The sequence below is a fragment of the Lepidochelys kempii genome, chromosome 2 (assembly GCF_965140265.1).
Source record: "Lepidochelys kempii isolate rLepKem1 chromosome 2, rLepKem1.hap2, whole genome shotgun sequence".
Lineage (NCBI taxonomy): Eukaryota > Metazoa > Chordata > Testudines > Cheloniidae > Lepidochelys > Lepidochelys kempii.
Window position 1 is genome coordinate 141,461,370 of NC_133257.1, and position 26,146 is coordinate 141,487,515.

The 26,146-nt window shown below is 40.7% G+C and overlaps 1 protein-coding gene across 6 annotated transcripts in view; it reads left to right on the plus strand.

Moving 5' to 3' along the window:
* The window catches only part of CTNND2 (catenin delta 2), a 1,187,410-nt gene that overhangs the window by 1,082,399 nt on the left and 78,865 nt on the right, over positions 1 to 26,146 (plus strand). The window lies entirely within an intron of this gene.

The following is a 26,146-nucleotide window of genomic DNA, read 5'->3' on the forward strand; positions in this document are numbered from 1 at the left end:
TTTTATCTAGATGTTCCATCTATGCACAGCAGAATAGCGGTCGAAATATCCATACTGGAACTAAATTATCACAATTCTCTTACTTCCTGTGTAGATTAAGAGTTATTTTTTATTTATTTTTGCTGATTCATTAATTCTTAATTACACTCCCCCAAATATTGGAGCGTATAGGCTGCTTCTCCTTACCTCCCCTCCACTTTTAATCACATAATCATACAGGAGATGCTTTGACCTATGTCCCTTCTATTACTTGTATTACAATACTATGAGGCACTAACCAAGACTGTGGCCTCATCACACTAGGTGCTATACAGGCATATGGTATGAGAAAGTCTCTGCCCCGAAAGAGCTTACAGTCTAAACACAACAAAGGGTGGGAGGGAAAATAGCACTGAAATGACTTGCCCATTGTCACAGCTAGTTTACGGCAGAGTCAGGGATACAACCCAAATCTCCTGACATTCAGCTTACTGCCCGCTCTACTAGACCACGCTGCTGGTGTAGTTTCACCCTTATGTTGTTCTTGAACAAATTGATGTGAAAGTTGGCTTTGGATAATTCATTGGGTCCTCTGCTTGCAGCATGTAAGTTACTGACTACTCTTTCTTGTTTATTCACTGTTTATTGACTTCCAATAATTTTCTAAAAAAAGAAATTAGAGCTGGAAAAATGTATTAGTCCATCTAATCTGAGCAGCTAGCAGACCATTTTGTAATAGAGAGATCTTTCTCCCATGGACCCACCTCATAATCACTAATATCTCTTTAAAGACTGGATTGTCAAACTACTTTACTCCATGGACCACCACAAAGAGTTTTGTAGAGCCCTGTTAATTCACAGTCCATTGGCAACCACTGCTGTAGTCCATTAGTGTAGAATTGTTCCCTACAATATTCTGGGCAGTTCTTTCTGTTCTTCTCCATAGATGACTGTCATCACAAAAAAACCATGCCTTTACATATAATTTTAGGAAGGAGTGGCCTCCCTCCTTAACAGCAGTTATCATCGGTTCATTTGCTAGCCCACTTCTCTTGTTGCATTTTCTATTTTTTCATTTTTAATTTAAATGTTTGTTTCTTTTCCAAATCTGAAAACTCCACTTAAAACAATAACATTTCGTATGTGTAAATGGTGTTGTTTTTAAATGAGAAATTCCAAATGCAAACATATTTATAAAATATGGCTAATAAGACACTACTTGCATCAGCTTCACGTTTGAATGGTTTCCAGAATTCTTGGAGCAAAATCTTGCACAAACAAATGAAACTCTGTATACAAAAGAAAAAAAGGCAATTGAAAATTATTACCTAAGGAAAGGATTTTATAAACCAAACAGGATGGATGCTTGAAGTTAAGATATTTATGGAAAATCAGAGTGATTCTGGGAAATTGCAATTAGTTAGTTAGTGAGTTGAATCATATTTTTCCTAGAGGCATGGTAGGAATATTACACTACTTGAGAAATGTAAATTTGCCAATATGACAGGAAAGTTATTAAGATAATGCCTGTAGCACTTTTGGCTGTGATCTATACATCTTGTATTTGTTATTTATTTATTTATTTGTTTGTTGATTGGGTTTTTTGGTGCTGCTCATCATCATACAATCTGAAAGCTTAAGCATAAAGCTTAATGAAGTTATCCTTTCAGCACCTTTGCTAAGTACAGAGGTGGAATTAACTCCATTTTACAGATGTGGAATTGAGGGACAGAAAGATAAAGGTCCATATTTTCAAAAGTGGTTGCTATTTTGTGTGCATCAGTTTCTGAATACCAACTATGACATCTTTGGTCTGATTTTCAGAGACACTGAACATCCGCAGTTCCAAATGAAGTCAGCTCATGTTTGGGTGCTCAGCAGTTTTGAATATGAGGCCCAATGTATGTTGCGTTGGGGACACAAAATACAGGGCCATTTTTGAAAATGTTTGGTCCAAGTTTCTTGGTCAAGGTCACATACGATGTCTGCAGCATCGCTGGGACCAAAACATGGATCTTCTGAGTCCTAGTGTAGTGCCTTAACTCTAAGACCATCTTTCCTCTTTCTCATAAAGTATGCTGTTTGGACATGGTCAGTTTAGTACTTTGATAGGCAACTTCCTAGGAAATCACAGAATATCAGGGTTGGAAGGGACCTCAGGAGGTCATCCAGTTCAACCCCCTGCTCAAAGCAGGACCAATACCCAATTTATGCCCCAGATCCCAAATGGCCCCCCCTCAAGGATTGAACTCACAACCCTGAGTTTAGCAGGCCAATGCTCAAACCACTGAGCTACGCCTCCCCCCAAGTGCTTCATGAAGTGGTGCTGATGCATTCCTGTGTCGGCAAAAAGTAGTAGCATGTATTTATTCCTCAGTCTCAGTGAGTCAGTACTGACCCAGAATGGTGTTACAGTGTAATACCGAGATAAAGATGCCCCTTATCTCTATACTGGACTGAAACAAAACCCTGGATTGACAGCCTTCAGATTTTGGGGCTGGAGATTCAAAGTCTAGATCTGAAGCTTGTGGCTTAGGCTCAACTCTGAAAAATATAAAATGTAATATAAACAAGAATTTCAAATTTTACATAAAGTACACAGTACTGTGTTGTATGTACCGTGTACCACTGTGGTAATACAGATTCTGCATCTAAGCTGATAAATCACTTTGAAAAGTCACCTTTACTATTCTGCAAAAACATCTATTTGTCAATTCAAATATCCCAGCAACTCTGTGTACAAAAGGGTGAATACCATGCATAACATGGAAGAATGATGGTGGTTTTTAAATTTTCAGAGAATGATTGAGCCTTTAAACATTTTATTTAAGATCTGTCTCTCTCTAATATATGCTTGCTATGACTTAATATCAGCATTTTTATATAATCTGGTACTTCTCATTTTTGCTTTTAGAACAGCAGATAAATACAATATCTCAAGTACCACATTGTGGTTGGTAGATCTTGATAGATGTTGACTTTTTAGTGGCAAAACTATATGTATACCTATCTTTATTTCTATTAGATTAAAAAGACATTCTAAAACTAAAGCCTGTCACCACTGAGCAGAGAAGCTGGCTACTAAGAGATCTAATTTTCCTTCTTGTTTTTGTTAAAATGTAACTGTGTATCAGAACATAGGATCTGCCTTACGAAAATCACAGCAACTGTCCACCAACTAGTCTGGAAACCTATTACTTCAGAGGAAGGCAAAAATAAAAATTGCTCTAGACAATTGAGCAATGCTGTACGTGTAGGGGAAAAGGCCTCCCTGCCTATCATTATTTATTATTATTATTATTATTATTAATAATAATCGTATTTCAATATTTCCCATAATGTCATAGGTGCTTTCCATAAGAAAAAGTACATAGAGATATAGACAGGTTTAAATCATATATACATTTACGTTAAAAATATATTTTTATAGCAGCAGAGATTAGCTTACCCAGAACCATGACAGACAATTATCCTTCTTTAGCATGAATAACAATAAAAATGTTGTTATTGGTGATAATATTATTCAGCTTCTTTTTAAATCCAGCCCAAATATTTAACTCTGTGACATCTTGTTCCACTGCACAGGCTGACTACACAGGCTGTTTGAAGGAATACATCCTTTTATGATTGTTGTTGTTGTAATATTGTTTAGTTTTGAAGCCTGCATGCCTTGTTGGCTTCTGCTTACCTTCCTCCTTTCAGCATCAGTTATTTAAAAATATTTGTTACGCTCTAGCACTATGTTTCCTGCATAAAATTAAACATCTACAATACAATGTCATCTTGACAAAAAAGAAAAGGAACTAAAGACCCAAACCAAAATGTGATCCAGCAAACCCTTATTCATGCAGTGGTCCCAATGATGGGACTATACATGTGATATAAACGTTTGCAGGGCAAGGGCCTTACCTGCAACGATGCATATCTTGGTCATATGTATAATTCTTTTAATTATCCAACCTACTTTGTTGAAATTTATCAATGAAACAGGTTTTTTAAAGGATCAATGTTATTGTCAAGCTGTAACATTTCATTTATAGGAAAAATACTTTTTTCAACTTGTTTCAATAGTTGTGCACTGTGAACAGTTCTTGTAGGAAAACTGGTCTTTTAGTAATATATACTTGGAATTCTACCTTATTTGAATTTAAGAAAATGATTGCTATGTTTGCACAAATATTGTCCTGAGTAATTCTTTCCTAGATCATTTTAAAGTGAGATGGGCCCAACTGGACACAAGATGCAATGCAGTGAAGTCTCTGGCTATACATTTTGATGCAAGTTAATGTTTATATCTGTTAATTAGTAAAGTTGTGGCCTATTAGCTGATGCCAGAGAAGTTGTAAGAGTTTGTGACAGTGGTTAGTGGCACCAGAAAAGATATTTGTTGAATTCAGAGTGTAAATGGGGACTAGTCTTACAAATTGGCTGGTTTTTTTGGTATTATTCTAAATTGGCTAGTTTTACATGGAACAGTTCTTTACTAGAGGAGTTAAATATAAAATCACATTCAAATCTCATTCATTTTCAGAAAGAAATCTTGTGATGCTATAATGTATAGGTTTAACTGTATCCTAAGAGGGAAAAAAAGAGAAATTTACTTTATCCACAATTTCTAATAGAAATGTTTTATAATTAGCATAATTCAGTCTCCTCTTGCAATTTAAAACATCACTGGTACTGTAACAGCTTAGAGCCATTGTAATAGTATGGTAGTGTAAACACCTGTGAAATATTGATGAATTATTCATAATAAAGAATCATAGAAATGTAGGGCTGGAAGGGACTTTGAGAAGTCACCAAATCCAGGAGGCAGAACCAAGTAAAGCTAGACCATCCCTGACAGATGTTTGTCTAACATGTTCTTAAAACCTCCAGCGATGGGGATTCCACAACCTCCCTTGGAAGTCTATTCCAGAGCTTAACTACCCTTAAAGCTGGAAAGTTTTTCCTAATATCATATTCCTAGGCTATGACACACATGCACCCCCATAGAATATTTAATTAATCAAGTAAGTGCTGTGATCTAGTGACATCAGTTGTAAAGTGAAACCAGAGGTTGGGGTAGGACTAGACTCTAATACCAAGCACTTAGTCCGTAATAACAGATACAGTACTATTGATGTTGAAGCAAATGAGACACAGAAACACTAAAGGGCATATTCAAAGATGTTGACATTAACAGAAAGACTCTCATTGACTTCAGTGGGCTTTGTATCTAGTCCTGAAGCAGGATGATCAAACCCACTGTGTGGAGAGGGCCAAATTTTGATTATTATTCCTGACCTGAAGCTATAAAATCACGGCCATGTATTGCATTACTCTTGTCCACTGCTCATTTCCCACTTATGTCAATAGGAGATATGTACAAACACCAAGGGTCATTTATCATCCTTCTGTAACTAAACTTTTAGTCACTGATGTTACTTTTCCATTCAGCATCACTAAGTGGGGGGAAATGATGGTGGGCATTTCTATGACTTGCTATTTCTACACTTTTTAAAACTTGTCACCAGGTTGCACGCATATTTCTGAGTCATGCACAAAGTATGTGCAGTTGTGTACCTAAATTATTTTCAATTCAGACCTTTAAGTTTCATCATTGGGTTTGGAACTGAGACTTAACGTTGCGTTGAGATAAATATGGGCAGTTAACAACTCTGAAGAGTTGTTGTTTCACAGTGCTACACTGATTCACAGTTGGAAGGTTCCCTTTGCAGCCATAAGGAATAGAAATTTCTTTTTTTCAATGAAAGTTTACATTCTACAGAATGTAATGAATAGCTTGTAAGTAGCTCAATCTCTGGAATGTTAAATTGATATAAATTCACAGTGCACATGCCAGAAAACGTTAGTCATTCTCCTCATCTGTGGGTATTTGTAGAAAGTTGAGGATAGATTATACACTGCAGCTTACTGTTTAAATCAATTCTTATTGCGTTTCATTTACTATGTTTAATAATTGAGGTGCACAAAATAAATAGCACAGTGCAGAGAAGCCTGGAAAAGACAAGAAGGCTGATATAAAAGACAAAAAAAAACTGATTTAAAGAGGCATGAAAGAATCATGGATGAAAATAAGTACTTTTCCCTTATTTTCTGTGATCTCATCAATATTGATAATATTGAGAAAGAGAAAGATACTAATTCAACAATATTTAGAGGGTAAACACAAAATTATGTTTTATAGAGATTTATGATACTTTTATATCAAAGTCAGAAGTGCCTAGATTCAAATGATGACTTATTGATATAAGACAAGAATTGAGAAAAGATCAAATAAATCATACAAGTTGAAATGTTAAATAATTGCCAAGGAAATTATTTAAAGGGGAACTGTTAAATCTAGACCTACAGTATGGCCAAATGTCAGTGGGTGAAAATGCTGTCAGGAAGCTTCTAGCTCTTAACTCATAAGGTTTCATCATTCATTTTGTTGATGGCAGTTCAGCTTTTACTTAATTCTGTCCGACCTATCTCAAACACATTTCTGATGTGCAGACCTAGTTGTTGTACAGAGCTTAAAAATCTACACCCTAAGTGCATCTCTTCTGTGAAAAGTAACACTATAAAAATGTTACAATAAGGTTCAACATTTATTATCTCAGCTGTTTCTTTATCCTACAGTATATGCCCAGTTTGCAAGTAAAAGGATTGGGATTTTTGGAACTGCAGGCATGGCACATCCATCTGGGCCATGAAGGTCAAGCTGAGTTCTTTGCTTCTTATGCCTCATCACCAATTGTAAAAGTTTTCCATGCCAAATTAGGCCATCTTTTATTCTTGTACTAATCCACTGCAAAGTGTGGAACTTATTCAATTATTCTATTGAAAATACACAAGAAAGAGCAAAAGCCGGCTCATACACACTTAGTCCTATAGTCTCTGTAGGACAACAAGAGTAAAAAGTGGTAAAAACAATATTGTTGTCATTCAAGTCAGCAGAGATGATTGAATACACATACAGATCTGTGGAGTAACAGAGTGCTACTTTCATTGCTTCCTTTTAGAGTAGAGTCATAGTCTAAGAAATATATGTAAGCTAACAGTTAAATATATTTGTTAGATCAAGATGTCTCATTTTACTCACTATAGATCCTGCTTCCCAATCAGAAATTCCCTGACACTGTAATGATGGTATTCCTGACAGTGATATAATCTTGTCTGAAGCATATGTCTGTTTCTGCTAGAAATACAGAGTCCCTGTGGATCATCTGAAATGATTCTATGACAGATTATCCAGACAATAATCATCTAAAATGCTATACTCTGTACATCAGATATGTACGATAAGTTCTGCACGCAGGGGCTCGCTACCCGAGGGGCTCCGGCAGCGGGACTTGGGTGGCGCTTTAAAGGGCCCAGGGCTCCGGCTGCTGCAGAGAGCCCGGGTCCCTTTAAAGCGCCAGCCTGGGGAAGCTGGTCCAGGCCAACGTGGCATACTGGCTCTTGCCGGTATGCCGTACCGGACTGTACCGGCTTACTTTCACCTCTGCCACCACTTGAATCAGGTCATCACGTGGGTGCTGGGGGTCAAGGAAATTGTGCAGAGGCACCTTCCACCTCTGGTGAGTTGAGGTAATGCATTTCTTGGGACACCTTCAGGATTCCAATTCAAAATAGCCATTGCCCCAGCACTCTCTGCCAGTTTTCAGCTGTTTTGGGGTGGAGGGATGTGAAACACCCTTTCACATCTCCCACAAACGGGAAAATTGGGAGGAAACTAGGTGGGTGGAAACTCACATTTCCAAGCCTCTGGACAGGAATCCCATATAATAGTAGCATGTGACCCTACATATGAGGTTCTGGAGTAAAGTACATTAGTAATTACGTTATGGAAGAATCTCATGGATCATCAGATAAATGTTTTCGATCACAAAAGACCCTATTTTCCAAGCATAATGAAGTTTGAACGGCATAGCTGAATTTGGCAAAGAGCAGAGAGTTTTCACAGAAAAGTGCATCATGAGCACCAATACCACACTTGAGATTTTTTGTAAGAGGGATTTAGTGTCCTGAGTAAATTCCTACTCATTTATTTATCTTCCTGGCCCGGACTGTTACAGAGGATTATGTAAACTGTTAACAGCTGCCAAATTCCATCAAAGAAGTGGGTTTATTTCTAAGTTGGATCAAATTAATTCTGTTCTGTATACTCTTTACCTACATTATAGGGATCCTGTTAAGTTTAGACTTACTGTTGAGAACCTTGAATGAAAGGTGCTATAGAAGTGCAAAGCATCATCCTTCCAGTGCTGCAAAAAAGTCTCCCCAAACAATTTTTTTAAAAACAGCAAATTTCTTCTTTTAGCCTGGCTAAACATGGTAATGTATTTGGGCAGACTGTTACTGACCTTGCAGTAGGTCATAGTTTTGGAGAGATCTGAGCTCATATCAGCCACATTCATTGTGGGGAGCAGAGACATTGTATCATTATTATAGAGGGTGGGGGGAAACCTTCTTCAGGAAGTAATTTGAACTGCTTACTTGCAAAAGTTAATTCAGACCCTTCCTAGGGAGAACATAATTTTCTATAATTTATAATTATTTTTAGTGTTACAAGCTGTTGTTACCTGGAAAGTCACTAATGCCTCAAATACCCTTTCAACTGCAAGTGTCAAAACACACCAGTTAAAATTTTACTGAGCTATCTGTGTTGGGCCAGAAAGAAAGAATAATAGAATGTGGATGGAGAGTTTACACATTTTCTTCTTACACTTAGGCGCGCACAACATAGATTTAGATCAGGTGTACAGGAGCTCTCCAAACCTTATTCCTGGACTGATTAGAAACATGAAGTTATGTTTTAGCTTTTTGTTCTTAATTAGGGAAAGTTCTGTTGGATATGAATCCAAGCAGTCTCACCTGCAAAATCCAGTCGGTGAGACTTTCTTGGTACTCAGACACTTTGGTGATGGACAAATAGATTTCGCTAGCATTCTCAACAAGGCAATATTTAAAATTGATATATATTTCAGGGCTGTACCCAAATTGTTTCCGTGGTTGCAGGAGCTGCTGCCAATTCGGAGATGGTATTTCCACCTCAAATACAGATGTTTAATGTCACATGCCAAAGATGTCAGGAGAGGCATTGATCATGTTTAGTACAACCTCTAATATCTTAATGTAATGGGGGACTCTATTAGTCAGCCCTGCGGAGGAGGCGGGAGGAATTGAAGGGACTATAAATCTACAAACTGAATTCACCCTGGGTGAATAGCTTCAGTATTGAGTTCAACAAAGAAGGGGAGGTGAAACTTTTGGGGCCATTGATTTCTCCCCCACTCAACAACAATTTTGAGAGCGGAATTAGCCCATCTTCAATGGGGCAAGACCTTGACACACAACATTAATGCAATGGTTTTAGGCTTCCACTGTCAATGAGGGCATAATGCCCCCAATCCCCAACCACAGTTCCCAATAACTGAAATTGGAAGAGCCCCAAATCAAGATTTTTAGCCCATCCTCCCCACTACTTCCCCCCCATAAAAAGTGCCTCAGAACCTGTTCTTCCTCCAGCTGAAGTGATGTAAAGCGTCGAGTTGTTACCACCACAGGGATTTAGTGACTCTTGTAGTGCCACATGCCCTCAACAGAAGAGAGAAGGACAGAATTAAAATCAGGGTAGAGGTGTTACAAAGATGTGCATGAGGCCTTCCTCCCGCTCCTGCCCCCCCAACCAGCTGCACCACTCCCTGACATGACGCTTAGCTTTTTATTTTTTCCTGCAAAATTTGCCTTCTGACTGTGTCAGTCCAGTAAAATCAACCTTTTGTATGCTAATCTGAATAGGCTGTCACAATAGAAAAGCTCATTCCTCTGTTTTACAAATCTTTTTTTAACATACTACACATTTGTTATTTCTCAGTTTTAAAAAAAATCCCTGGATTTTTCATATGGTCAAACTTTTGGAGTATGTAAAGATACAAAATGTCAAACTACAGGACTGAAATAATGATCTGAGCTCACTAAGGAAACAATCAGTTTTACCATGGACCATGTTATCATATCTGCATATAGAGTGTTATACGTAAGATAATGATTTTAACACTTAACATCTCTATGGGCTCAATTAAACAAAAATAAAGAAATCTGGCTTTCCTCCTGTGGAAAAACACAGAAGCCTCAGAATCAACCTGAAAGCTTCCCACAGTCCCTATTAAACTATAATAATCTGAAGTCACTGATATGGCTTTAGAGTACTATTTATTTGTTATTAATTATTATTATTATATTACTATTATTTTATTATGTATTTGCTTATAGTAGTGGCCACAAAATGTTAGATGCTGTAAAAAAATAAAAGAAGTCACAGTCCCTGACCCACAGAGCTTACAATCTTAAATATATTGACTGTATAGTGTTATTTTAATAATAATTTCTCTAAATTCAGACATGTATCCATGCAATCTAAGGAAGTATTTGTATGCAGTACTTTTGAAATTCATACTCTCTTTGTAGAAATAACATATACATAGTGTAATCTTAAAGATCAGTTTGGCCACAAGAATACAATACATTTTGGACTTATTCACTGAAGACTGACTCTTTCTGTAAAAGAAATAAAGGAAGCTAACCATAGAATAATAGAAATGTAGGGCTGGAAAGGACCTCAGGCAGTCATTTAGCCCATCCCCTCTGTGCTGAAGAGAAATTAAGTAAACATAGATCATCCCCAATAGATATTTGTCTAAGCTGGTCTTAAAAGCCTCCAATGTTTTGGGGGAGATCCCTTCCATATTCCAAACCTGAATTTTAGACAAACTGAACACAAGACCACCAGCAAAGGTTCCATTTTGAGGATTCTGTACATACTGGAACAGGTATTTGGGGCCTCACTCTCTGGAAATAAAGAGAAGCAGGATCTCCCCCTTTATTGTAGACACTTACTGGCATAAAGTGTAGACATACTCAGTAAAGCTTAATAATTACTTACTTCAGCAGTGAATCCTAATTATGAAGAAGCTGTCAGTAACGGGGCTGCCTGAAGCGGAAAGCCATTGTCCCTTCCAGCTGCTTCTGTGTAGGTGCTAGGTGTAGTCACAGAGTAACAAAATAATGGGCAAAGTTTTGCTCTCAACTGCACTGTGCTTGGTGTATACACAAAGTGCCACAGGTTTAACTAAAAGTGTGTGTTTTACACTGATTTAGTTAAACCAATTCAAAATGCTGTGTGGACACAGAACAATTTAAATCAGGTTTATGTCAGTGTACTTTGCATTGGTAAATTTAAACTGAGATAAGTGTGTGCAAACGGGTTTGCAGCAGCACAATTAAATTTGTTTCTACACCAATTTTAATTGCACCAGTGTAGTTTCTGTGTCTGTAGAGAAGGCCTCAATATGCATTTGTAACAGAGAACAGAATTTGATCCCATATATTATGTTATTTTAGGACAGGTTTCAATGTGCTTTCAGGCCCTGTGACTTCACTGGGGATGTGGAGAGTTCAGGGGTTCACTCAGATGGTTCCTCTTGCAGAATCAAGGCCTCCATGTGGTTGCCATTAAAAATTCAACAATTACCCACCTGTTTCTAGTAGCAGAGCAGGATATAATGCCAGTATCTCAGGTACTATCTGGTAACTACTGGCTTTTTAGTAACAGTCATTGTACTTGCAATATTTAAAGGAAGAGATGTTCTGGAATGTCTGCTTTTCAAACAATCAGCTTTCCTTCACCTTAGGGACTCTTTTTAAACTGTCAGTATTAATTTCAGCTTCCTTTGTTGTAATAGGTGTACCTAATATTAAATTAATATCAATGAGCATGGCTAGAATAATAGCTTATTACTCTGATAAGATGTATCATTCAGTTCTGTAAACAGAAATACACAAGAAAAAGAAACAACTGAGACTATTCGCCAAGAAGATGATTGCTTCACAGTAGGGGTATATAATAATAAATAATAATAAATATGTATAAGGTGCCTCATGCATGAAGGCATTTTCCTTCACTTTTTCTCCTTTATTGTAGTTGTTCTTTAAATTGGTACTCTGTGCACCATACATTTCTCCAAATTGCAAAAATGCTCCAGTATTAAATTGATGAGCAGTTTTCCAAATTTAACCTGTATAAATCTACCCAATTTTTGTTGTTTCTGAGGAATAGATAAATCATAGAATCTCAGGGTTGGAAGGGACCTCAGGAGGTCATCTAGTCCAACCCCCTGCTCAAAGCAGGACCAATCCCCAGTTTTTACCCCAGACCCCTAAGTGGCCCCCTCAAGGATTGAACGCATCAACCCTGGGTTTAGCAGGCCAATGCTCAAACCACTGAGCTATCCCTCCCCAAAAGTATATATCAATGCAGAAAACCTCATTAATTTTAAAAGTACATGGAATGCCGCATCATTACTCACAGTAAAGGAAAAACTGGTAATTGTGTGATTAATACTGCTCACATGGAACATAATGGAAGTTTTGCTCACAATGATTAAGCAACATTATTAGGGTACAAGGGTCAGGTCTCAAATACAGATGTCAATCCTAGCAACAGTTTCTCTTGGATACACAAGTTAAAACATTAAGAAGAGCTCTACTTTGAACCACTGGGGCAAGCATGAGTAAAGGAAAAGGGGAAATACAGTTTGTTTCTACCACTTAAAGATGTACGGTAACTGTATTGGTTTTGAGTGGTTTCTCCTTGTCAGCCTTGGAGGGAGGCCACTCTGCCTCCCTATGCCAGCTAGTTATCCATAGTCAATTGGGAGGGGGTTAGCAAGGTATAGTATCAGTTAATGATCTAGGGCCATGTCCCCCGGGGACAGGATCAGGTAATGAGCAGTCTGTCACGCAAGCTCTCTCGCTTGGGCACACAGCAACCACAGTCCGGCTCTAGCCCTCTGAGCAGGCAGAGCAGTTAGCAGCCTTCAACCCAGCTTCCTGGCTTGTGCAGACAGTAAACAAACATAGGCCTTCTGGCCTCAGGTGGGTAGGCTGCCTCCCCCTCCCAGGGGTGGGGTCAGCAGCAAGAGATAGGGGGACCTGGGACCACTCTACTCCACCAGCCCAGAGCCCTAGCAGTAGCAAGTGACCCTGCCAGTTGGTCAGTGGGGAACCCACTGCAACAGGCTGACTCAACCATTAGTTATACAACTGGACTAATGTCTAGTTTCCCTGAGCCACTTTCTACCCCAGCGTGGTCATAGATCTCCATTGTTAATGGCTCCTCTGTCCCTCAGGATACTCTGTGCCTGCGGACAGCAATCCCAGTGGCTCCTCTCAGCGTTGGTCTGCCCCACGGGTTGGGTGCTGCACAGCTTGGTCCCTGGTCCAAGGTTCAGCAGAAAGGGAGGGGCATCTGCCTCTTTCCCTGGCATCCACCCAACTGAGCTGGAGGCCCTGCCTATTATACTTTCCGTCCCTCCCCTCTGCTTCCAGCGCAGAGGGTGGAGCTGGCCTGGCTCCACTCACCAGGAGGTTAGTGTGATGGGTTGGACCCTCCTTTTGGGATGCCACCTGGTATGCTGGGGTTTCACTGAGCTCCTCTTGCTCCACCTGCCTGGATTCCCCTCCCTGTTTTGCCGAATTAGGCTTTCCGGCCTCTTGCAGCACATACACACATAGGTAGGGCCACACCCAGTTGTAGACACAGACTGAAGTCAGCTCTGTGTGAGAGCATTCACCCAGCACTCATGTGCACACCCCTTTTGGGGAATAAACCCAAAATACTGTCTTGCACGGTATAGAAAGCTCTGCACAATGCAAACTCAAAAATTTGCCCTCTTCCTCAATGTGAAGAGAGATATGCATGCCTCCTTGCCCCTCCCCCCATTAGAAATTGCACAAACTGAGTTTAAAAATAAACAAAACAAATTTATTAACTATAAAAGGCAGATTTTAAGTGGTAAAGGGATAGCAAACAGAACAAAGCAGATTACTAAGCAAATAAAACAAAACACGCAAACTAAGCTTGATTCACTAAAGAATGGCTACAAATAGTAATTTCTCACCTTAAAAGTTGTTTCAGGCAGATTACAGAGATTCTGCAAAGCCATCTGCATTGGCCTGCAGTCTGAAACTTCAGGTACTATTACTCACAGGCTAGACGCCCTTCCAGTCTGGGCTCAACTCTTCTGCCCTCAGTTCAGTTCTTCTCATGTGTTTCCCAGTTTCTCTTTGGACGGAGAGGCAGAGGAGAACCACGATGATGTCACTCCCCTGCCTTATATAGATTTTGTGTATGGCGGGAACCCTTTGTCTTCCAGTGGAAAAACAGTGGCATTCCAAGGCATGGGGTCCAGTACCAGGTGACTCAGGACATGTCTACACTGGCAATTTACTGCACTGCAACTTTCTCGCTCAGGGGTGTGAAAAAACACACCCCTGAGTGCAGCAAGTTGCAGCGCTGTAACGCACCAGTGTAAACAGTGCCCCTCGTTGAGGTGATTTTTTTAGAGTGCACCGTGCCACGACCACACAAGGCACATTAAAACGCTGCTGTGGCAGCGTGTTAGCATTGTCAGTGTAGACTAGCCCTCAGACCCATGTCTCTGCTGGGTTGTAACAGCCATTACTCGCAGGCTGTCTGATGCATCCACAGGAAGACTAAGCTCCTTCACAGTCCATTGTCTTTGCTGATGGGCCATCAGCACCATCTGGCTTTTCATTGTAGTATCTGAAGGGCTAGTTGGTGGTGACACCCAAAGAAGCACATTTGAAATACAGATACATGGCCAGTATTCCTAACTTCAGATACAGAAATGATACAGGCACACAAATCACATTCATTAAATCATAACCTTTCCAATGATCTCTTACGTGAACCATCTTGCTCAAAATATATCTCAGTTATGCCATATCCATATCATAAGCATATTTCCATAAAGAATATGGAGTGTAACAGCACAGTGGGGAGTGGTTCCTCCCAGTCAGCCTCAGAGGTAGGCCTCTCTGCCTCACAACAATAACATTTTCAAACGTACGTAGGTGATTTAGGAGCTGAATTCCCATTTTCAAAAATGACTTAGGTACCTAGGAGACTACAAAGTGCCTAAGACAGGGGTTTTCAAACTGGGGGTCGGGACCCCTCAGGGGGTCGCAAGGTTATTACATGGGGTGTCACAAGCTGTCAGCCTCCACCCTAAACCCCGCTTTGCATCTGGCATTTATAATAAAAATGTGTTTTTTAATTCATAAGGGGGGTTGCACTCAGAGGCTTACTATGTGAAAGGGGTCACCAGTACAAAAGTGTGAGAACAAGTGGCCTAAGACATTTAGGTGCTTTTCAAATGTTACTTCTAATTCTTTGTGCATGTTAAATGGGAACAAATTCTTCAACTGTTATATTCATTAAACATTTTTAGAAATTGATAGAATTTTCTATTCTCAGTCTCAAACACACCATCAAGTGAGCTGATAAAATCCTTAAGAGAGAGTTTATGGGATTAAGAGCAATATAGAACTACCAATTTAGCAATTAAAAACAAAAAGAATATTAGTTTAATAGTTTAAAGTGGCACTTAACTTAGGTATTCTGAGGATGGACACATTATAAGAGCAAAGATAGTACAGTAGACACCTGGATATGTCTAGAAGTTAAGGGCGGATGGTTGAAATTCAGAAACTACAACGCATCTGAAGCTGTCAAGTGAAGTCAGAAGTTGAAGATACTCAGTACTGTATAGGAGATACCTGGCATCTTGCATTTTTTAAAGTCTTTTTGGATAATGTTACTTTATAAGAGCCAGATTCTACTCCCATTTAAGTTGAGGGGAATTATGTGTTTATTTCAGTGGGAGCGGAAATTGCCATTGTCAAGTTGACATTGTCATTTTATTGTTAATAAAGAGAGAAATACTTCTGCCAGATTGATAGCATGCTGGAGGAGATGAGATGAGCTGTTTCTGCAATGCCCCTTCAGAGTCCTTCTGTCTTGAAATGCGTTTGTGCCTGTCAGCGGGTCCGCAGAGGTTCCCGCCCTCTCATCCCTGTGCTTAGGCTGGTCAAAGAAAGGGTCCCAACACCTCTTCCAGGTGTTTAACCCTTGTCTCTTTAGTTACAGTGCTTAGTGCAGCCCCAATTCCCGCAACACCAATCCCTACACTGACTCTTCCCTGAGTCTTCTGGCCCCTGAGGCTTCCTGCAGTCAGTAGAGACAGAGCTGCAGGCCCCTGTCTTCTCCCCAGCAAGCCTCCTCAGTGAGCCTTTCCCTGGGCTTATGTCTCTGCCCAGGCACCAGCCCAGCTGGCTCCACTTGGTTCAGCTGATTCCCCTGAGCCTGCTCTCGTTAGGGTCTGCAGCTGAGCTCCTTGCTGAGTGTCTGAGCCCCTGCACCCAGCTGCTCTGCCGGGAAACAGGGGAGGAGCCACCCCTTTGCAGCCAAGGGGTTTATACCCTGCCCTGCCACAGTACCACAATGGGGCCGCCTTCAATGAAGCATATTATCAAGGCATCTAAGCATAAGGCCAGGTGTACACTACAGATCTATGTCGGTATAACTGTGTTGCTCAGGGATGTGAAAAATGCACTGTGTAGACAGCACTATGTCGACAGGACTTCAAGGCTGTGTTGCTGCTTCTGCACCAGGCACAAACCTTACATCGTTTTTTTACATCGTTATAACTCAAGTAGGGCAAAACCTAGCGTAGATGCACTGTGACAGTGTAAACCATTACTTGCAACGCTGCAAAAACCCCTAGTCCCGATAATGACTATGCAGGTTGTTATATAATTTTTATGATACAAAAGTAGAGCAACAAAACAGAGGCTACACTTTTTAGACAAGCACAACTGTTTTAAGTTACGAATGTTCAAAAGTCACAGTCCCAGCATAATGAGATCAAATAGGTTTGCAAGTCAATGTGTGTAAGTCCTCCATAGGTATTAAATCTTCAGAAGTTAAAGGTGTTATCATCTATTATGCAGTATTATACTGCAATGTCTAAATCAGGCACCAGAAAAAAGGGCATCTCTTGCTCTCTCTTGCGAGCCACTAACAATCCAAGATACAAAGCCCTGAGCAAAGCCTTTGAGATGAGTGTTCCATGGATGGATTTTAGTGCATTACCCAGTGTAGTTAAATCCATTCTTGTGCTTTGGGACTGAATATGCATTTGCCTTATAGTGAAGAGCTCAGACTCTTCCTAGGGAGATTGAAATTCCTCTCATTCACTTGTAGCCCTATTTAAGCATCCTTCATTCTCTGGGACTGCTCCGATAAGCTATCCTCATCTTACAGAAACTTCAAAGCCAAGAAAAAAATATTAAAAAAAAAGAAAGAGAAAAGAACAGTGCCTTAGTTCAAACTTCAGTGGAGACAAAATTGATTAGGAACTGGAGATTAACTTGGTTGTAGCCCTTTCCACATTCTTAGAGCAAATCAAGAATTGCCTCTTTCTTCTAAAATTTATTTTACAACTCAAGGAATCAGTAACTATTAACCAGGTTATATCAATAAGATAAGCATTCTAGAAAGAGAGATTTGCTTTTTTACTTGTTAGTAAAGAAAGAACAGTCATTCACAAAGGATAAATGTATGAGAAAGAAGACAAAATAAACCATGAAAAAGGCAAAGAAATACTTTGTTTAACTCAAAAGAGCCATAAAAGACATTTGTAATGTGAGAAATTCAAAAGGTTAATTTGCTCACCCAGGTTTCCTTAATTCCTCCCAAGTTTTTTTCCTGGCTCATCTTCAGTGTGTGGTTTTGAGGAAGCCACTTCACCTCTCGGGCCTCAGTTTCCTCAGCTGTAAAATATGGATAATCATACTCACCCACAATGTTGTAGGGTTTAATTAACTGTTGTATGGCAAGTACCTTGAGATCATCAGCTGAAAGGTGCTATAGAACAGTGGTTCTCAAAGCCGATCTGCTGCTTGTTCAGGGAAAGCCCCTGGCACACTGGACTGGTTTGTTTACCTGCTGCATCCGCAGGTTCGGCCGATCGTGGCTCCAACTGGCCGCGGTTCGCCGCTCAAGGCCAATGGGGGCTGCGGGAAGGGCGGCCAGCACATCCTTTGGCCCGCGCGCTTCCCACAGCCCCCATTGGCCTGGAGCGGCAAACCGCGGCTAGTGGGAGCCCCGATTGGCCGAACCTGCGGAAGCAGCAGGTAAACAAACTGGTCTGGCACGCCAGGGGCTTTCCCTGAACAAGCGGCGGACTGGCTTTCAGAACCACTGCTATAGAATGCAAGGCATTAGTGGTAGTACTTATTAAAATGGTAAAAGCTTGGATAACATGATCATTCTTGCTATACCAGTTATAATGTGGATACATGTGATCTATTCCTGTCTGTTTTTAAATTGGGTAATTTTGTTGACACTGTATAAGTAAGCTAGAAAGATATATAAACATTTGAATACTATTCTGGTTTTAATCTAGGCAAGATAAGATAACAAACAACATTACTAGGTGTGGAAAATGGATAAAAAAAATCTAATCTATTCATGATGTCAGGCAAGATTGCTGGGCTATATTGCAAAGAAACAAAAATACAGAGGCAAATTGATGTAGACATGAGAAACACTCAATACAAATATTGAAAGAAGAAAATCTTTAGTAAAAATACAGGAATAAGAAAATGAATGGTTTGTCTACATGAACAATTAGTTCTCAGTAATGGTGTGTGAATCTACCCTGCACTAGCCTGCTGCGGACTAACTGTCCACTTGGTGTTATTAACCATGCTGACGTGCATTAACGGTTTGTTAATGTGCTTTGATCTAGTGGTTGAATTATAACCATTCATCAGCCGCTTCATTATCCAAGATCTTAACTCTTATCTTACTCCGGGCAGATGGTTGAAGAATTGAATATCCCACCCTCTGTCCTTCTGTGGTTTATGCAGTCAGTCATCTCGTTTAGCCTGCCGTTCACTCATTGGGAAGGAAGGACAGCTGAGATGGCTCTTTAAACTAGGTACTCAGACCTTTGGTCCACTCCAGTCATTAGAGGAGCCTAAAACTTTGCTTCTGCACTCAGCAAAAGATTCTCCCAGATTCCTTTAACTGCCTTCCCATTCTTCTGCTGCATCCTCAATTTCCTTGATAATAACATCTGATCAGCATAACGTTTCATGGCACTGGCTCACATAACTTCACAATATTACATAATTTATCCTGGCCTCTGTCCCGGTCAGGATAGGTAAATCCCTGGCTTAGATTTGATGAGGGAGAGGGAGGAAGGAGAGAGCATCCTGAGTGAGCCTCTTATGAAATGATGCCATCATAGGAGCCGCAGCTGCCAGCACTGGCTCCTCCATGTATCTTCTGTGCACTCCTGTAGTGAGGCTGGTGGGAGAAGGACCCATTAACTAACAGACACATATTGCTGCTGGTGATGGGATACCTGTAGCATACTTGGCAGCCTAGGTTATCTCTCTGAATCACCAGCCCTCTCTCCTGGGGACAGTGACAAATGAGGAAGAGCATTCCTCTTCTTGTGGAGTGGGAGGGATAAGATGCTTGCACTTTCAACTCCTCTTTCCGTATGCCTGACAGGAGAGGCCATCAGCCACCGCCCCAATTCCCAAGGGCAAAAGCCTCATTGTGTTTGGCCATCCCACCCTACTGCCTCAGAAGCCTGTGAAGGAGTGGATAGGAGTGCTGAGGAAAAGTGAATTAGTGGGAGGGAAGAGAAAGATGGGTGAAAAGGGCATGAATGATTAATGCTGGGGAGTAGATGTCAGAGGTAGGGAAGGGGAAGGAGGAGAGTGATATAACTGGGTCTGGTGACTGTTATGTTACTAACTCTACAGAACCTGCCTCCATGTTCACATTTCCTCCTCCTCCTCTTTCCCCATTACCCTCAGTCCCTTCTCCCAAATCTTGCTGGCTTGTATGGTCCAATTCCTCCTGTGTGTTGTCCAAGATATAATTAATCCTCCAGCCAGCGCAGCTGCGGCTCTTAAATGGTCTTCCAACTATGGAGTGGTTATAGAGTTCCTTGTCCTCCACAGTTACAGGAGAGGAATGGGTTATGTTGTCCCAGCTGCCACTCAGTTTCTGCCCACAGCTTTCCCTGCCTGTCCCCTACTGCTCTGATGCCCCTCCCACCAACCCCCATATCTGGCTCCATTTTTCCCCCTTCTTCCTCCACCTCTGCCTCACTCCTCCTTCTCCTTTGGTTCCTCTACTCACCTGCTTTTTCACTTCCTTCCTGCTGCTTCTCCTTCCCTGCACACATCTGAGACCTAATGTCAGTTCTCACGATTTTATCACAAGTCTCGCAGTAGTTGGTGTTTTTCTGTAAGCCTCAGCTGCTGAAAGCAGGAGACTGCATGAGAATCTTGGCTTTCATTTAATAAAAAGTACTATTCTAGCTCTCATGGTTGCAGAGAAAAGCATGCAAATGTGAAGCAAGGAACCCTAAAGGTTTTCCAGAAGGAAAATAAAAACTCCCCAGCATTTTTTTAAATATTGTGAGTTTTCAGTCAGTCTCATGACTTTTGAATCTTTGAGGTTGGCAATACTGCAGCACTTTCATTCCTTGCCAACTGTCTGGAGACCTTCCAACAGCTGGTCCTATCCATTTAATGGCCTCCACCCCCCAAAAGAAACTTTCCAGGCTGTCACTCATTTCACACACACACACACACACCCCTGACTATTCAGAAATACAATCAGGGATGAAGAGGTTAAGTCAGGGGAGGGCAAACTATGGCCCGTGGACGGGATCCTACCCGCTGGCTGTTTTAATCCGGCCTTCAAGCTCTCGCTGGGGAGCGGGATCTGGGGCTTGCCCTGCTCCGGTGCTCCAGTTGGGGCGCAGGGTCGGGAGCCACTCCGCACAGCTCCTGGAAGCTGCAGCATGGCCCACCTCCGGTGCTCCAGTCAGGGGCCGCTCCAGGTGGCTCCCGGAAGCAGCGGCATGTCCCCTCTCCAGCTCCTATGCATAGGGGCAGCCAGGGGGCTCTGCTTTGCACACTGCCCCCACCCCAAGCGCCACCCCTACAGCTCCCATTGGCTGGGAACTATGGCCAGTGGGAGCTGCAGGGGCAGTGCCTGCAGACAGGGCAATGTGCAGAGCCACCTGGCCACTCCTCCACGTAGGAGACAGAGAAGGGATATGCCACTGCTTCTGGGAGCCACTTGAGGTAAGTGCCGCCCAGAGCCTTTACCCCTGAGCCTCCCTCCGTGCCCCAACCCCCTGCCCCAGCCCTGATCCCCCTCCTGCCCTTTGAGCCCCTCAGTCCCAGCCCAGAACACCCTTCTACACCATGAGTCCACACCCCCGGCCCTGCAGCCCAGCCCGGAGCCCCCTCCCGCACCTTGAACTCCTCATTTCTGGCCCAACTCCGGAGCCCACATCCCCAATCAGAGCCCTCACCCCCTCCCACATCCCCACCCCAATTGGGTGAGTATTCATGGCCCGCCATACAATTTCTATTCCCAGATGTGGCCCTTGGGCCAAAAAGTTTGCCCACCCCTGGGTTACGTGCACAACACCAGTGTGAGGTGAATTGTATTATATCCATTGTACAGTCAGGTAAGGAAAGTCTAGAGCAGGTAGGTGACTTACTTACTCAAGGTCATACAGCAAATCAATGGCAGAGTCAAAAGCAAAGTACAGGAATCCCGATTCCCAGTCTCATGCCTTACTAGACAACACTGCATCCCTTGTTTTTCTTTAAAAACTAATCCAGTCTGGTGGGTTAGTTGGTAACCCTCATTTTAAAGTTCAGGTGAACTGACTAATTGCATACCCCTCCTTCCCACCCCTATAATATTAATTACAAATTACTACTATACAAGTGACACCAAAACTAGTTTGATAAAATTGTGTTTATAAAAGTTTTTATAAAATTGTGTAGTCTTCCCAACCATAGACTGTAGCAGCACTGAATCACTAAGGGAAAAACTCTTGACCCTAAAAAGGTTAGGGGCACACATCTGTCTATGAATTGATAGCAAAAGCAATACCGAAAATGTATATGACAATTTAATCATGTTTTGGTAAAAGTACAGATTCTTTAAAAAGTTTGCCTGAGCACAGCAAGTGACTTTACATAAAGGAAGAAATGGTTAATTGTTTGACTGTTGTTGTTTATATGGTACTTGGTTCTTATTTATAGATAGCTTTGGTTTTCAGTGAACTTCTTTACTTAGAGGCTAATGTTAGTGAATGGTATTTCTGTGCATATAATGTCAATAGTCTTCTGACATCAGTGAATACAACAACAAATTTGGTCAATCAGGCAACAGAAAGGTGCCTTTTCTAGTTTGCCCATTTGTGTCATCTTCCAGCTGTGTGACTCAGATGAACTTTGCAGTTTATTATTAGATGACAGCATCACTGAGATATCAAGAGGAGTAGCATAACTACATATATTTGTCCTTGGACAAAAAACTATACTACTTTATTATATTAGACTTGGGAAAATGGAAAGATATGTGGCATTACAAACACTGAAAAGAGACAGGAAAGTTCTGGGATATGAAATAAAATAATAAATTACATTTATGTAGCAGTTTATGTGTTCAGAGTGCTATACAAGCAGTAACTGTTTGATTCTTATATTATCCCTGTGAAGTACAGGTAAGCTGTAATGATTGTTCCCATTTTACAAATGGAGAAACTGAGGTGCAGAGGTGATTTGGTCAAAGACACCTAGCCAATTGTTGGCTAGGAATTCCTGGCCTCCTATCAGGATGCTATCATCCCTTAACTGGAGTCTATGCAAACATTCCATGTTTATTTTACTGTAGTTCATTGTCACACTTCAACATACATAGAGTGAGAATCTGCCAATAGGTAACAAAGTAAGAGCTCCTAAAACCAAATAAGGGAACCCTACTGACATTCAGATTTTATGATCTGTGGTCTTAAGCTCATTACATGTTGGTTCCATATGGACTGCTCTCCAGGGGTTCAGATTTGCAAGTTGCACAGCTGTAAGAACATATGATCACACCATGATAGGAAATCACTGGAGCCACTCATAGAAATTCATAGAATGAAATTCATAGAATCATTGGAGCCACTCTGGTAGTGTGTTTGCTCCTGAGCCCACCCCAACAGGCATGGTTGTTTCCCAATTTACAAAAGTGATCTAAAAATAGTGTGAAGTCCATGGTAAAGAAAATAAATTTAAGTGTAGGCCTAAGTGACAGCTAATAGCTTTGGTTAATTTTAATTCCTAAATTAGCAGATGCTTTTAAGGAGAAATGTAGGTTTTTAAAGAGGCCTACAGCTTTATAGTCAAGTTGCATCAACAAATTTGAGATGCAAAAATAAACAGATCTGTTCTCAGAGTAACAGCCGTGTTAGTCTGTATTCGCAAAAAGAAAAGGAGTACTTGTGGCACCTTAGAGACTAACCAATTTATTTGAGCATGAGCTTTCGTGAGCTACAGCTACAGCTCACGAAAGCTCATGCTCAGATAAATTGGTTAGTCTCTAAGGTGCCTCAAGTACTCCTTTTCTTTTTGCAGATCTGTTCTGTGCTTGTTTATATGTTAATCCTTACATGCAAACATGTAACACCAGAAAAGGTGGTTCTTCAGATATTCACATTACTAAGAGGTTAACTCAGCAGTCTTTACGCAGGCAAAACTCCCACTGAAATCAAGGTACCTGCTCCTGAATCAATGGGAATTTTGCCTGTGTAAGAAGGAGGATTGAGCTCTTAAAATTACATCTTGATGTTAATAAGCACACACACAAAAAGATATGTAAATCTATATTTGTATAACAGTAATAGCCCTTTTTGACAGTAGGGAAGTAGGTGAAATAGGGAATACTTGTGATATATACTATGTATTATATTTTATTCAGTCCACACATATTTATATGTAACTTTATGCTATGTTATTTTTTATTAGATGTCATTGTAGAATTTACTTTGAAATTGATTAAAATATAAATTTTCAGTGCATTCACAAATATAGTGCCTAATTCTTCCAAAAGTCATAAGGAGAGCAGAATTTCGCTCATAATCTCTCAGAGAGAGAAAAAAATATTTTCAGGACAAAGAGGACTAGATTACATAAATGACACATTTACATTAATTTGTTTTCAGAAGACGATTTCATAGCTCAAAAGTAGGACGGATTCCAAGAGGAATATTTGAAATAAATATGTATGCAGGATATTTTGCTTCAAACATTTTAAAAAATAAGTGTGTAGATTCCAATAAGTCTGGTGACAATGAGAAACATCAGCTTAGCCCCAACTATAATTAATAGTTGTGTGCTTTGTATTAATAATGGTTGAAAAAGGAACCTGCTCAGTGTAGTTTGTCCAGTATTGAATCACAGAAATGTAGGGCTAAAAGGGACCTCACAGGGTCATCCTGCCCATCCCCTCACACCAACACAGGACTAAGTCTACCTACACCATCTCCAACTCGCGTTTATCTAATATATTCTTAAAAACCTCCAGTGATGGGGATTTCACAACCTCCCTAGGTAACCTGTTCCAGTACTTAACTATGCATATAGTTAGAAAGTTTTTCCTCATATCCAACCTAAATCTCCATTGCTGTAAACTAAGCCTATTCTTGTCCTACCCTCAGTGGACATGGAGAACGATTGAGCATCATCCTCTTTATGACAACCTTTTACATATTTGAAGACTGTTACCATTTCCCCGTTGCCTTCTTTTCTATAGACTAAACATGCCCACTTCTTTCAATCTTTCAATATTTCCTCATAAATCATGTTTTCTATCATTTCTGTTTGTCTCCTCTGGACTCTCCCCAGTTTGTTCACATCTTTCCTGAAATGTGATGCCCAAAACTGGACCCAATAATCCAGCTGAAAGCTCACAAGTGCCAAGTATAGCAGAAGGATTACTTCCTATTTTGCAACATAACTATACATTAATTTTGTCCTTATCGTATGGATATTAGACAACAAGTTAATTTCAAAGGCTGCATAGTGTTGCCATGCACTGTCAGACAATCGCTACATTTCAAATCAAAATTGGCAATGCTTCTGTGATGAGTAAAGCAATATCCAGTATTTTTCCAACTCCACATTCTACTGCCAATCTTTGCATGAATAGGAAATTTTTGAATGGAGCAGGGATAGAATATGACCTCTAAGGCATGATCCTGCAGTCTTTCCTTAGGCAAAACCTCCATTGAAATCAGTGCATGGAGTAACGACTTCAGGATGATGTGTCTGATTCATCTCTCCCCAGCACCAATTTTATGTCAAATTTGAGATCATTTGTGTTACATTGGTGTAAAACTGAGGTAGTAGGGTGAAGAGTCAGGACCAAAGTCTATAGGACCCTGTCCTGTGAGAAGTTTGGTGTCTTCTGCAAGATGCACAGTGATTTCAAAGGTAGTTGAGGGGTTTCAACATTTAGCAGAATCAGGTGCTTAGTTTGTACAACAAAAGCCAGCATGGTACTGAATACCTCCTGTGAACTGTTGAGCCTACTCACTGCTGATGAAATGAAAGGGAACAGAGGGGACTCAAAAACCTTGCAGGATTAAACCCTCAATAAAGCTTGTAAAGTGTTTTGAGTTCCATTAGGATTAAAAACACCATATAAGTGCAGTATTCACATCATCATCAAATGCAAGATCACTGTCATGGGGTAGCATATTGGGCTTAATTCACCAATGCACTCCAGCTGCTTTGCCTTGAATCAGGCTTATGATTTTTTTTCCTATCTAGGGAAGGATTGATATTTTGGAATTGTGTTAAATCTGCAGGAAACTAACTCTTGCAACAGAAACATCTCAACTAAAGGAGCCGAATCTTTAACTACCCCCATGCAAAGGAGACTAATGCTTGCAGAGATAGTAATTAATGAGCAGCCTTTGGGCCTGCTTCTCCTCCATTTGAACTCGATGAGATCAGGATCAGACCTGACGTTTGTTGGATGTTTTAAATATCTGACATTCTAGTTAGTATACTTATTTGACAAGATTCTACATTCTTGGTTTCCATATTCAAATTACTTCGTGGCATTTTGTTCTGAGTTTTTAATTTTGTTTTTGCTGCTGGAAGCACTAAATAGCCATGAGCCAGATTGTTCCCCCTGCAGCCTGTGTGAAAGACTCTCTCTCCCTCATGGATCTCCTTCCCCTCAACAGCAGCATGCCTCCTACTCCAGGATCCAGCAGAGAGCACTCCACAGATTTAGGATCCTTGTCCCGGGAAGAGCCAGAAACTGGGCACACAGGGTACAGGCAGCCCCCTTGTTAAAAAAGAGTCCCCCATTTGACCCCACAGAGCTTACATGAAAAAGATAATACAGCCTGGGCCTGTC